Below are 12,624 nucleotides of genomic sequence, written 5' to 3' on the forward strand. Positions count from 1 at the left end.
TGCAGGATCAGGGCCCAGGGTTTAGAATACAAACTTCAAAATGCAGTTTTACTGACTTACTATGGCTTTTCTCCTAGTTTCTTTCCCCAATACCAGGGAAAAATTATGAAATTGTATAGTAGGAGAAAGGCCTAAAATACTTTCTTGTGTTCAACTAAGGTAGGTTATACAAGCATGTAAAACAATCTTCCTGGCATTGATCTGCTGAGTATAATACATTAACACATAGTACTTTATGCATAAGCAAAAATAAATCAGTGCACATTCTCTATAATTAATCTGGTCATGGAAACTTATTAGACAAGGTCAAAGTCTGTTCAAATCAATCTTCATAGGTTTAGCTTGCTTTGCATTGCAAGATAAATGTTTTAATCACTCCAGACCTAGAATCCAAATAAATAGTGTTTCTAAAAGAATCTTTGGGCCTTGTCACATGGTCATTTTGGGTGGCTCCTGGAGCTCTTAACCCTGGGTTGTCTGAATTTTAACACCTACAACTAGTTTTAAACACTCAGGCCTCCAGGCCCCTGCTGGCCTGAAGTGTGACTGCTCAAAAACTCAAGCCAGCATCCATCAACATTTGTGTGGCTCAGTGTAATACATAACAAGACCCTTTTAGACACACAGATAAATCCAAAGCTTGGCAGGTTTTATGTTTGGTTCAGCTGAAGAGAGTAGGGTGAAAAGGCAGCTCCACATAAAGCCAGGTGAATAACTGATTTTGGGACCTGGTGGCTGAATCAAAAATAAAAAATAAAAGTTTTGGGCCTACTTGAAACTAATGCTTTTCTTTTTTAATAAAAAATATTTGGGGTCTGACATAATGTTTTCTTTAGTTTTACTTTGTATTTAGGTTTGTTTAGCTATTTATTTATTTAAAAGAGCAAATGACATCTGGAAATAAAGGGCTAGAGTCACAAGGGCAGTACAGTCTCCCTTTGTGAAACAGAGGCAGAGCATGTGGTGGGGACCCTCCTAATTGCTTGGGGCTAAAGCAGTCTCTTAGGAGAAAGGAAAATGGGTTCACAACTCTCCTTTTCCTCGTACAGAGTAGGCATTTGAACTCAGATCACCCCTCTCTCAAGAGAATGCTGTGGCAATTTAACTATAAAGAATACACAGAGGCAGGTCTCTTCAGTGTCTCCTGTCTACGTTGCATACAATACTTAAATATTCATTGTTCCAAGAACTGCAAGTCAGATGTCCTCCCTGCCAAGGGAGTGCCCTAACCGCCCACGTTAGAGCCATTCTCTTTCTTTTTTGGACTACTGAATGTTCAATTATTTATATACAATGGAGCAGTTCAGAGGAGGGACTGAGAAGCCATGTCCAGTCTGCCCCTTCAGTGCTCAGAGACAGCTGCTGGAAAAGGAGTCCTATTTTCTCCCTCCTACTCTGCCATCTCCAAGCCCAGAGCTGAAGTGCTGTGGGCACTCCAGGAATATCCCCTGCCACCTTGAGAGCTCTGTCTCTGAAGTGCTTGACAGCATCAGTGGGGACCATCTGTATCACTTCAGTTCCAAGTTTGGAGCATGCAAAGTGGGTGGGCAGGGCTATTTTTTGGTGGCAGTCTCAAGTACCCCACAGAGACAGTGTAAACAGGCCTGAAGAGACATCCCCATAGCCTGGAAATCAGGGAACTCCACTGAGTGGTAGGAGGCCTAGATTCAAATCCTGGCTCTGAATCTGGTGGAGGTGGAATTTGATTCCTGATCTCCCACCTCCAGATGTTTGCTCTAACCACTGGAAATTGATGGGTTAAGGGACCACCATGTCCTTATTTTTGTGAGCAGCTCCTAACTTCTATTTAACCCTAGCTTGGAAAATTAAACCTTTTATTTCAGAAATACCAAAAAGAACTGTTTCAACATTTCTGCATCTTTTTCATGTTGGGGGTCAAATGGTTTTACGAAATCAATACAGAGTCACTAATAGTTTTGGATCCCCCAAAACTGCATTTTTGACAGAAATTATTCATGGAAAAGATTTTTCTTATTCCCCTAATCCTGGGCCAACTAAGAACCTAAACAACCCAGGCTGCAAACGAGAGAAATCTAAAGCCTTAAACACTTAAATTGGTCTAGGTTATGCCAGATGCAGTGATCCCATAGGGACAACTGCACCAGCCAAGGAGCAGGCAGAGAGGTTTACACCTTCACAGAGGGACGGGAAGTGTCTTGCCCAGAAATAGCATAGGTTGTGTGAGAATCTTTAGCTGCCTAAGACAACTTCGTGAGCCTATTCTCAATAGCATATTCATGGGTGCTATAAGATTAACATTGCACAGAGAACTTGATGGTACAAATTGATAAATACCTGCCAGTTTCTGAGCCCCTTCAACTCTGACTAGATTCAAGGGAAACTGAAAGTACATATCATGCAAAAGGAGGCCAGATTTCTATATCCCCCACCTAACAGTCTAAAATAATTCCAACTTTCAAACCCAGGGCTGGTTCAGTTGTGTAATGGTGCCAAATCTTCTGTCCTAAACTTTACTGATAAAAGAGCCTTAGAATCTAAGCTGTGACTCAGCATCTTTGAATTAAATTCAAGTAACAGGACTTTTTCTCATTAGGGCCAAACTCTAAAACGGGGCTCTCTGGCTGTGATGTAATTCATGGCCACAAGCCAATGAAAAGCAGTGTGTATTTATGTTGCAATATGAGCTGTGTTCCTGAGAGACTGGAAAAGCCTGAGCAAACAGCTGTGTCATTTTAATTCCTTACTATTTCCAGAGTTTTTATAACAGCCCCAGCTACTTTCTATTCCTATCAAAAACTGATAAATAAAATGAACCTACTTAAAAAAAATAAAACCCACTTGGTTTCATATGCTGGCAAAATGAAACTGAAGCACAATATGTGCTGTTAACAATGCACATTTTGATCTGATTTATGCTAATACTGAGTGTAAGTTACTTCTTAATGCTGATCCACTGACTTTTTTCTTTCCTCCTTTTCCTCTTCATCTCTGTTTCCTTTCTGCCCTGATCTTTCTCCTTCCTTTCCCCCTTTCTTCTATGCTAAAAACTAAAGGCCTAAAACTAGAGGTGGTGAACTCACTCAACTCGTAGAAGTCAATGGGCATTGAGAGCCTTTAACAGCCTGTGGGGCAGGCCCTAAAACAGAAATCCCTTTCCTGCCAGTTCCGGGTAGGATGTTAAATGAGATTCTTTAGGTCTGTTTATTGTGATGCAACAGTAGGTATACCTTATGACACAGGGTAATGACATATAAGATGACATATTTATATAGCCGGAAGTACCCCAAAGTGGTTTGCAACATAAGTAGAGAAATATTTCTTCTACCATTAAAAGATAAAAACTTCTGGAGAGAGAAATAACAACTGCTCTAATATTGGACAGTAGCACTTCCCAGTAATTTAGGGAGAAGAGCACTATGCACACTTGAAACTTCAGAAGACAATTTTAAGTTACTAAAATGAATGGATGGAAACTGGTCAGTAAACTGGTTATCATCTTGCAATCTTGCCAAGTGTGCCATGGGATACATAATGAGTTACATAGTATGATATCATATTACTTTTCATTTGAAAGACTGCAGCTTCAACAATAAGTTACCTAATGCTATGCAGCCTTGGGGGGACCAGAAGGGTTTGGGAGAGACCTTGTTTCCCCTAGCGCCCCCCGGGATAACAAGGAATAACGGCCACAAGTTGTTGTAGAGTAGGTTTAGATTAGACATCCGTAAAAACTACTTCACAGTTAGGGCGGCTAGGATCTGGAACCAACTTCCAAGGGAAGTGGTGCTGGCTCCTACCCTGGGGGTCTTTAAGAAGCGGCTTGATGCCTACCTGGCTGGGGTTATTTGAGCCCAGTTTTCTTCCTGCCCAGGCAGGGGGTCGGACCTGAAGATCTGCAAGGTCCCTTCCAACCCTACTTCTATGATTCTATGATTCTATGGTTGAAAACTACAGCAAGGACTCACTGGGGAAGTTGGGTATCTAATGGATCACCACTATTACCTTCTGCAGTGCTTGTGTTTTAGTTGCAAACTCCACTTCAAATACTTACTAGCTTTAACACTAATTACTTTACAAGATCTGACAAGTTCACAGCTACAGAATGCTCTCTAATAGATAGATAGATAGATCTAGATCTAGGGACCTACTCAAATCACTATTCTCTGGATTTCACAAAAAACACGAAATTGGACATTGTCTATGAAATAAAAAAAAAAACAACCCAACACCTTACTAGAAATAAAATGCTGGCTCCCCACTGATTGGCTGAGAGGGCTGCCTGTCGCGCGGCCCTGCCCCTCTCGGCCAATCAGTGGTGCGGTGCAGGGCTGCATGACAGGCAGCCTCTTGGCTAATCAGTGGGGAGGCATGGGTCCACTGGGACCCCTCAGCTAACCAGAGGAGTGGGTGGCCTCTGCCACGATAAGCCCACAAAAATAGTGGCCAGCCCCGCAATCAGTCCATGAAATTGGCCATCTGCCTCCTCAATTTCGGTAGGTTGCTGTACACATACACACACACACAGTCATGTTATAAATTGTTTAATTACATAATAACTATTAAAATGTCATTTTAATGTGGGTATGTTGCTTTTCTATTTGTTTTATATTAATTTTCAAGGACATTACAAAGTTAATGGCAGTGCAGTGACACCATATCCCTCATAAATGTAAGAAAGATTTGGATGTAAATACATGTTTTACTCTGAAAGACAATATTGGCCAGGACAGGACTCTAAGATTATCCCTCTTATTCTATTCAAATAGTGTTATGGTAGTTTTTCAATTTTTTTAGAATAATAAATAAGTAGTTACTTCCATGTGTCTGATTTGTATATTTCTTATTTGAAACATAATCCACAAAATATTTATCAGCTATTTGTTTTAATTAGAAAACATTACCTCTTCATAATTAACAGACCCCCTTGTGTGTTGCCTAACTTTAAAACAAAGCTTTTCTCAAAGCAAAGGAATCAAAACATATCACATGTACATGTGACAATAGCCTATGCATAATAAAATCAAGTATCTTGTCTGAAAAATTAAGTATAGCAGAGTTGTTTAAAAAAAGAGAGCACCTCTGGCATTTTGTTAGCATCTGGTGTTTCTCCTCAAAAAAATTTTAAAAAGAGACTTGCCCAGACTGCTGTTGAGGCCCCAGTCTGGATATACACCACTGTCTCTCTAATTTTTTTCTGTCCTTTTAAGGAATAATCTTTAGGTTCTGAGCTCCCCCAATTCCAGGTGAAGTAAACGGAAACACAAGGTGCTCAGTACCTTACCGGACAGGGCCCATTCTCTGCCTTGTTCCATCCCCTTTGTGCTGCTTGACAGAAATGGGCCAGACTTCTCAACCTAGTCCATTTACACACCCTTCTCATGCAATACTTTACAGTTATCTTCTGCTGGTAAGAAGGACTTTGGGGAACATGAGCAGCCAGTCTTTAATGCAGAGGACCTCAGACTACTATAATTTATATTGGGGCTGGGATGAAGAATCTTACTCATAAATCTTGGAGAGACTGCTGCTTCCCTTTGGGTACCTAACTGGTAGATTTCTAGCCATGTTCATGGGTGTTTGCGGCACTTACCCCTGCACTGGGGATGCATTTGCATGTGTACATAGACTGGGCAAACACAATAGGTAGGGTGACTGTGGCAGGGCACTTGGTGGTGTCTGCCACTTCAAGGGCTAGATCAAACACTCATCAGGTGTTTGATTACGGCAACCATTTTAGAACTCCAGCCATCTATATAAACATGAGCCGTTTGCTGCTGGGAATGAGGCACGAAACATTGCCTGGCTGAACTGCTGTATGGGAACATCTTGCAGGTAGGCGCAGGAAGCTCTGGTCCTGGGCATGACCTAAAACTACACCCTGCCAGGAGTGGGTGGTCTGGTGGGACTCCCAGTGGCGTGGGAGCCCCCAGGAAATACCAGGCCAGTTACCACCCTGGTGAAAGGCGGATAGGGGTGCCTTAACCCCAGCCCTCACCTTTGGCTGGGTTATATGTTCCATCTAATCCAGGGAAGGCTAGGTAAGCTTCTTGAAGTGCCTGAGCCTGCTGGGGTGAGTGACCCTGTGGAGCCAGGCATGCTTTGTGAAGCACCTGAGCTGGGAATGGGGGACCCTAATCCCTCAGTGCAGGCAGGAGGCTTGAACCTAATCAAGGGACCCAACTGGTCAATGCTGGGGCCAGGACCCAGATAGGGATCAAAAGGGCCAGGGGCCCACTGTGAGGGATGCCCATATACAGCAAAGCAGCTCAGGGTCCTGACTGGCCTGAGATGGGGCCAGGGCTTAAAGGGAAGCCGAAGGTCCCTGGGAAGGGGCCACAGCTAGTGGGCGAAGGGGATGGTTGAGTTGACCGCCTGAGGTGCCATCTGCGAGGCTTGGGCCATGGTATAGGAGTGCAACGGAGCAGTGGATAGCCCCACAATATCGGGGTGTATAGTAGGCAGCCTCCTGCCTAATTATTACATCAATATTATTACATCAAGGTGTGGCAGGTGGGTGGCTGACCTGTAGACAGGGGGCAGGCTTGCACTGGGCATGAAAGCTTGCCCCTGCCACTGTGACCTTATTTCCCTGGTCTCAAAACAGGACACTCCACTCCACTCTACACAGTATTCCCCTACTCCCGGGATGCCCAAGACAGGTGTTTAAAACAGGACTGTCCTAGCAAAAACAAGATTTATGGTCACCCTAACAGTAAGCTACCCATTAGCTGGGCCTGTCCACGGCTACAAATGCACATACCCAAACAGTGCTCCAAATACCAAGCCACAGGTTAGACATTATCTAGAACCTGGGTCACTTACTTCCTTGGCAGTTCCCTAATCACTGACCCATCAGGGCTAAAACATGGAGTGCCTTCTTTCTCTAATATAATCATTGGTTTGTTATCAGCTATACTTTGATGACTTGCACAGAGTTCTGCATGCAGAAGGGATAAACATATGCAGCTGTGTACCTGCCCACTTAGCACACAGCCTACTATGCATTCTCAGTCTACATGCACATGCTTATATGCCCACAGAGCGGGAATTACAGAATGGCAACCTGTGCATACGTGCCAAAATGCCATTTACATGGCTAGAAAACTGCCATTTAGGTGCACAAAGGGGAACAGAAATCTGCCTCTCATACCTCCTGATTTCCTGCTAGTCTTATCTAACTTTATATTGTCTTCTGTCCAATCCCCCCTCCCATGAATAAGAAAATAGAATGAGAACTGAATAAAAAAGAAAAAGAAGGATAGAACTTAAGGCTTTGGCTGAGGGAAGATTGCACACTATTTGACAGTTTATCTGCCTGAATTAACAGATGAGTGCAGATTACTAGTCAAAAGCATTATACTTACTGAGAAAATATAGAGGAATTAGTCCTTTTAAAGCAGAAGACAGCTAAGGGCACTTGTGCACATGACGGGGGTTTAGTCTCTAAATTGAAATGGCGGGCTTTTAATTGTGATGATTAAAAACCCACCATTTCAATTTAGGGACTTCTGTCACTCTTATGGCGGGGGGCCCAATCCTTTTTTTTTTTTCTTTTGGCGAAGCCTGCCTGTCTGTCCTGCAGGCAAGGGGTAAGCTGCCAGTGGGCTGAGCAGCCCCTGAGCTTCAGGGGGCCCTGGTCCTTCCCTCTGCAGCATCTGAGTGCCCAGGCAGGCTGCTAGTTGGCCAGGGGCTGCCCCAGCTTGGGCTTGGGGAACTGTTGGATCCAGAGGGAGCTGCCGCTGAGCTGGGGCAGCCCCTGACCCACTAGCAGCCCACCCAGGTGGCCCCAGGGGGCACCGCCACCACAGAAAGAAGGACCAGGGCCCATCACAGCTCAGGGCAGGGTCTTCCAGCAGCTCACCCTCCAGATACAGGCAGGCTCTGGGGGGGGGGAAGGATCAGGCCCCTCACCATTTCCCCCCCCACCCCAGTAGAGCTTGCCCATGCAAGTTGCTGGTGGGCTGAGCAGCCCCTGAGCTGAAGGGGGCCCCAGTCCTTCCCTCCATTGCGGTGGGGCCCACTGGGGCTGCCCTGGTAAGCAGTTAGTGGGTCAGGTGCTGCCCCAGCTCAGAGGCAGCACCCACCAGATCCAACTTTTTCCTGAGCCTGCCAGGACTTCCAGCACACCGCACTTTTCCCACTGCCTTCCTGCTACCTGGGACCATCTGGGAACAGGCTAGGTTGCCCCTGGGGCAGAATGGAAAAGCAGCAGGAAGGCAGCTGGGTGTGCTGGTGACTGGAGAAGGCGATGGGAATGGTGCACAGCATGCTGGAAGCCCCGGCAGGCTTGGAGAAGAGTTGGATCTGAAGGGAGCTGCTTCCAAGCTGGGGCAGCCCCTGCCTCACTACCTGCCATGGAGGGAAGGACTGAGGTCCCCTGCAGCTCAGGGGCTGCTTTGCCTGCCAGGAGCCGGTGTGGGTAGGCTCTGCTAGAAAAAAAATGCAGTGAGGAGCCCAATCCTTTTTTTTGTGGAGCCTACCTGCAGCTGGGGGGATGGGGGGGTGAGCTGCCAGCAGGCCCTGGTCCTTCCCTCTACAGTGGCAGCATGCCACAGGGCCACCCAGGTGGGCTGCTAGCAGGCCAGGGGCTGCTCCAGCTCAGAGGCAGCACCCAGCCCGATCCAGCTGTTCGCCAAGCCTGACCATGGCCCCCTGCTGTTCTGGGGCCACTCATCCTGCTGGCAGTTCACCCCCCAGCTGTGGGAGACAAAGGTAGGCTCTGCAAAAAAAGAAAAAGGATCAGGTCCCTCATCGCTTCTGCCTTCAGCCGTTTCTCCTACAGCTGGGGGTGGGGTGGGGGGGTGTCAAGCTGTCAGATTAAAGACTGCAATGTTACAAGTAGCTACATTGCAAACTAAACTACATGGGGATGTGGTTTAATTTGCAATGTAACAAACTTATTTAAATCACAAACCCCACCTCCCGTACATGTAAAGTGTGATGCAATTAAACCACAAAAACAGCCAATTTTTGTCACATGTACAAGCGCCTTAAATGGCTAAGCAGCAGCTCTGAAGAAAAGAACCTGGGGGTTACAGTGGACAATAAAATTAATATAAGCCAACAGTGTGTCCTTCTTATGAAGAAGGCTAATGGCATACTGGGCTGCGTTAGTAGCAGCACTGTCACCAGATCAATGGAAGTGATTATTCCCCTCTATTTGGCACTGGCATTGGAGTGCTGTGTCCAATTTCGGGCCCTCCAGTACCGAAAAGATGTGGGCAAACTGGAGAGGGTCCAGTGGACCCTCTCCAGCCTAGTGCAGGAGAGCTGCCTAGTGCAGGAGGGCTGAACCCAACTGAAGTAGTTAGGGGACAGGGCACCTGATTTATGAGGAGAGGCTGAGGGAACTGGGCTTATTTAGGATGGAGAACAGAAGACTGAGAAGGGATTTAATAGCAGCCTTCAGCTACCTTAAGGGTGGTTCTAAAGTGGGTGGAGCTAGACTGTTCTCAGTGGTGAGAAATGACAGAACAAGGAACAATGGTCTCAAGTGGCTGTAAGGGAAGTTTAGGTTAGATATTGGGAAGAAAATATATGAAAGTGAGGGTACTCCTTGTGGGAGTGCCTGGATAAAATCTGAAGTTTGTGTTTAGCTCAGTGCCGCAAAGGTATTGGTCATTCTTATTTCATCTAATGGTTAGGGGGCAGGCAGAAGTGACATTTTTCATGCAATCGGGCCCCTGAAGGGGCTCTACAGCCATGACCTAACGTGTACAGCTGCAGAATGCTTCTAAAATGGCTGATGGCATGAAAAATAAACCCTCATCTAAACAGGTAACAAATTAAGGTGCTCTGCTTTAGAGCACCTTGGAGAGCTTAATGTTTCCTTGAAAGTAAATTCACACAGGTTCAGGCTATCAGCAGAGAGGGAGTGAAGGGACAACAGCTGGGAGGTAGAGGTAGGGCTAGGGAAAAGAGTGGTCCTGGCCAGTGCCCGTTTGCTGACCAGGAGGGCAGGTAGAAATCTTCAAGAGGAGACTGGATGGTCACCTTGCTGGGGTCACCTGATCCCAGTTGTCTTTCCTGCCTAGTGCAGGAGGGCTGAACCCAATGATCTTCTGAGCAGCCTTTCAAACCCTTACGATCTATGAATCTATAAATAGATTTGAAAAGGGTGTCTTTAAACGTAAAAGTTGGCCTTGTTTCTGCATTTAAAAAACTTCCTAGTACTTCCAAGAGTACAACACAATTACAGTGGATCTGATTCTCCTCCTAGTTATGCAGCTAAACATGCAGTGACTCCAATGATTTATGCTACTGTAAGTGAGAGACCAGTCTGGCCTATTATATTTCCTTTTCCTTTCTTAACTCTATGTAATTGACAGTGAGAAAGGCGCACTGGTCTCTCCAGCATGCTTTCTGTAAAAAGTCTGTGCTTTGAGTTTATACTGCAAACGTTAAAAAGAAACAAAGGAAGTATTTAAATTTTGTCTTGCTTGCCTGGAGCGAGTGTGAAAATCTGAGCTTTAGCTTGGATAGGCAAGGATGTAGACCTTCCTTGACTTTTCACCAGCCACTTATGATTAACGGAAACATTAGCAACCCACCTACCCATTCAATTTGCAGGTCACTGATTTGCTGCTGTCATGACTGGCTTCCCATTGTACACAAGATCTGGTTTATAGCTCTGTCTCATTGTCAAAATTTTGCATGGAATTGGTCATGGTTGCTTTCCTCTTTTCCCACAACATACTGTGGTAACTTGTTCCACAATAGGTAAGAGTTTAGGACTACAGGTAGCAGAACCTTCATGAAAGCCAGACCAAGGCTGTGGAAACTAAAGGCGCTGACAGATGGTCAGGGCCCCACTCTAACTCATGCCCCCTTCCTCCAACTCAGGCAGGACATAGCAGACATTTGCCTGTTGGGTCAGGGGGAAATTGAGCCTGCCTGCTCAATTGCACCACCTCTGGAGGGAGCCTAGTCCATAGTCTGGATACCCTAACTGTGAAGTTTTTCCTAGTGTTAAGCCTGAAACAGTCTTCCAGGAGTTTGTGGCCATTACTTCCAGTTTTCCCCAATGGTGCCCTGGTGAACAGTTGTTTGCTGAGCTCCTAATGTATTCCCCTGATGTAGCGGTAAACTGCTATCAAGTCCCCTCTCAGCCTTCTGTTTTGTAGGCTGAAGAGTCCTAGGTCCCTCAGTCTTTCCTTGTATGGCTTGCTGTGCAAGTCTTTGATCATATGGGTGGCTCTTCTCTGGACTCTCTCAAGCTTTACCATGTCCTTGTTGAAGTGCAGTGCCCAGAACTGGACGCAGTATTCCAGCTGTGGTCTCAACAAGGCTGAGTAAAGCAGAAGAATAACTTCCTTGGCTTTGCTTGAGATGCATTGATTGATACATGCCAGAGTATTATTTGCCCTGCTGGCTACAGCATCACACTGATGGCTCTTATTCATACTGTGGTCTATTATTACCCCTAGGTTCCTTTCAGTTGTGGTGCTGGTCAGTTCGGTGCCACCAAGCCTGTAGGTAAGTTGAGGATTGTTCGTCCCCAGGTGGAGCACTTTACATTTCTCTATGTTGAACTTCATCTGGTTCCAATCCACCCAACTTGCTAGACTGTCTAGGTCCGCCTGTATCTGTAGCCTATCTTCAAGTGTGACCACACTCCTCCATAACTTGCTGTCATCGGTGAACTTGGCCAGTGAACTCTTCACCCCCACATTTACTTCAATAAGGTGGCAAAGGACACAGAATCATAGAAAATTAGGGGTGGAAGGGACCTCAGGAGGTCATCTAGTCCAACCCCCCATTTGACATATGGCAAACCAGCACAACATTTTGCTTTGTGTGTGTGAACTATTTCTTGTGTATTTTCTTTTAATGGTTTAATGGGAGCTGCATGTTGGATACAGTTCCAGCTGACATCAAGTGTATCTGTCTAGTTTGGTGCCTGCAGTTTTGTCAGAATCTCAGCAATGATTAAACATTTTATCCTTACTTTTATACCATGGGCCTTTGTACCATTTTATCTTTTCCTCCCCCTCTCTTTGATTCTGACACTGCCCCCCTTGCATCACAACCTCTAGTGCAGGGGTGGGCAATTATTTCAGGCACTCTTACCGAGTTCTGGAAAGCTGTCAAGGGCTGCATGGGTAGCCCCGCCCCTTGACAGGTGCCCTGCCTCCTGGTCGCCATCTTGTGACCAGAATTCCCTCCCCTTGCCCCGGGAATTATTCCTTTCAGCAAGGAGTTTGGCTATCTCAGCACCAGAAAAATACCAAATTATATTCTAAAAAGTGATCATCTACAACATTCATTAATTTGATTTCAAAAAATATTTTTGTCCTGATTTACATGCGTTTGTGTAGTGTATGCAGAGGTGACTGCACAATAACTTAAAATGAAGTCTTATTCTTGTATATTGTGGGTGTGAGGGTATGTGGGGTCTGAGTGGGCATGGGGGGCAGGTGGCTGGGGTTTGTGTATGGCAGTGTGAGGGGAGGCGTAGGTGCATGAGTATGGAGGGGTGTGCATGTGGGACTCTCCCTATGAGCACACTCTTTGCCCCTGTGCCTGCAGGCAAGCACACTCTCTGCCAGCACGGTCCCATGCTCCGCAGTCTGGGGATGCAGCCGGGAGCTACAGCCAGGTGGTGCTGGAGCAGGATGGGGGCAGGAAAGCAGGGAACTGGCT

This window comes from Alligator sinensis, unplaced genomic scaffold (genome assembly GCF_000455745.1).
Source record: "Alligator sinensis unplaced genomic scaffold, ASM45574v1 scaffold221_1, whole genome shotgun sequence".
Taxonomy (NCBI): Eukaryota; Metazoa; Chordata; order Crocodylia; family Alligatoridae; genus Alligator; species Alligator sinensis.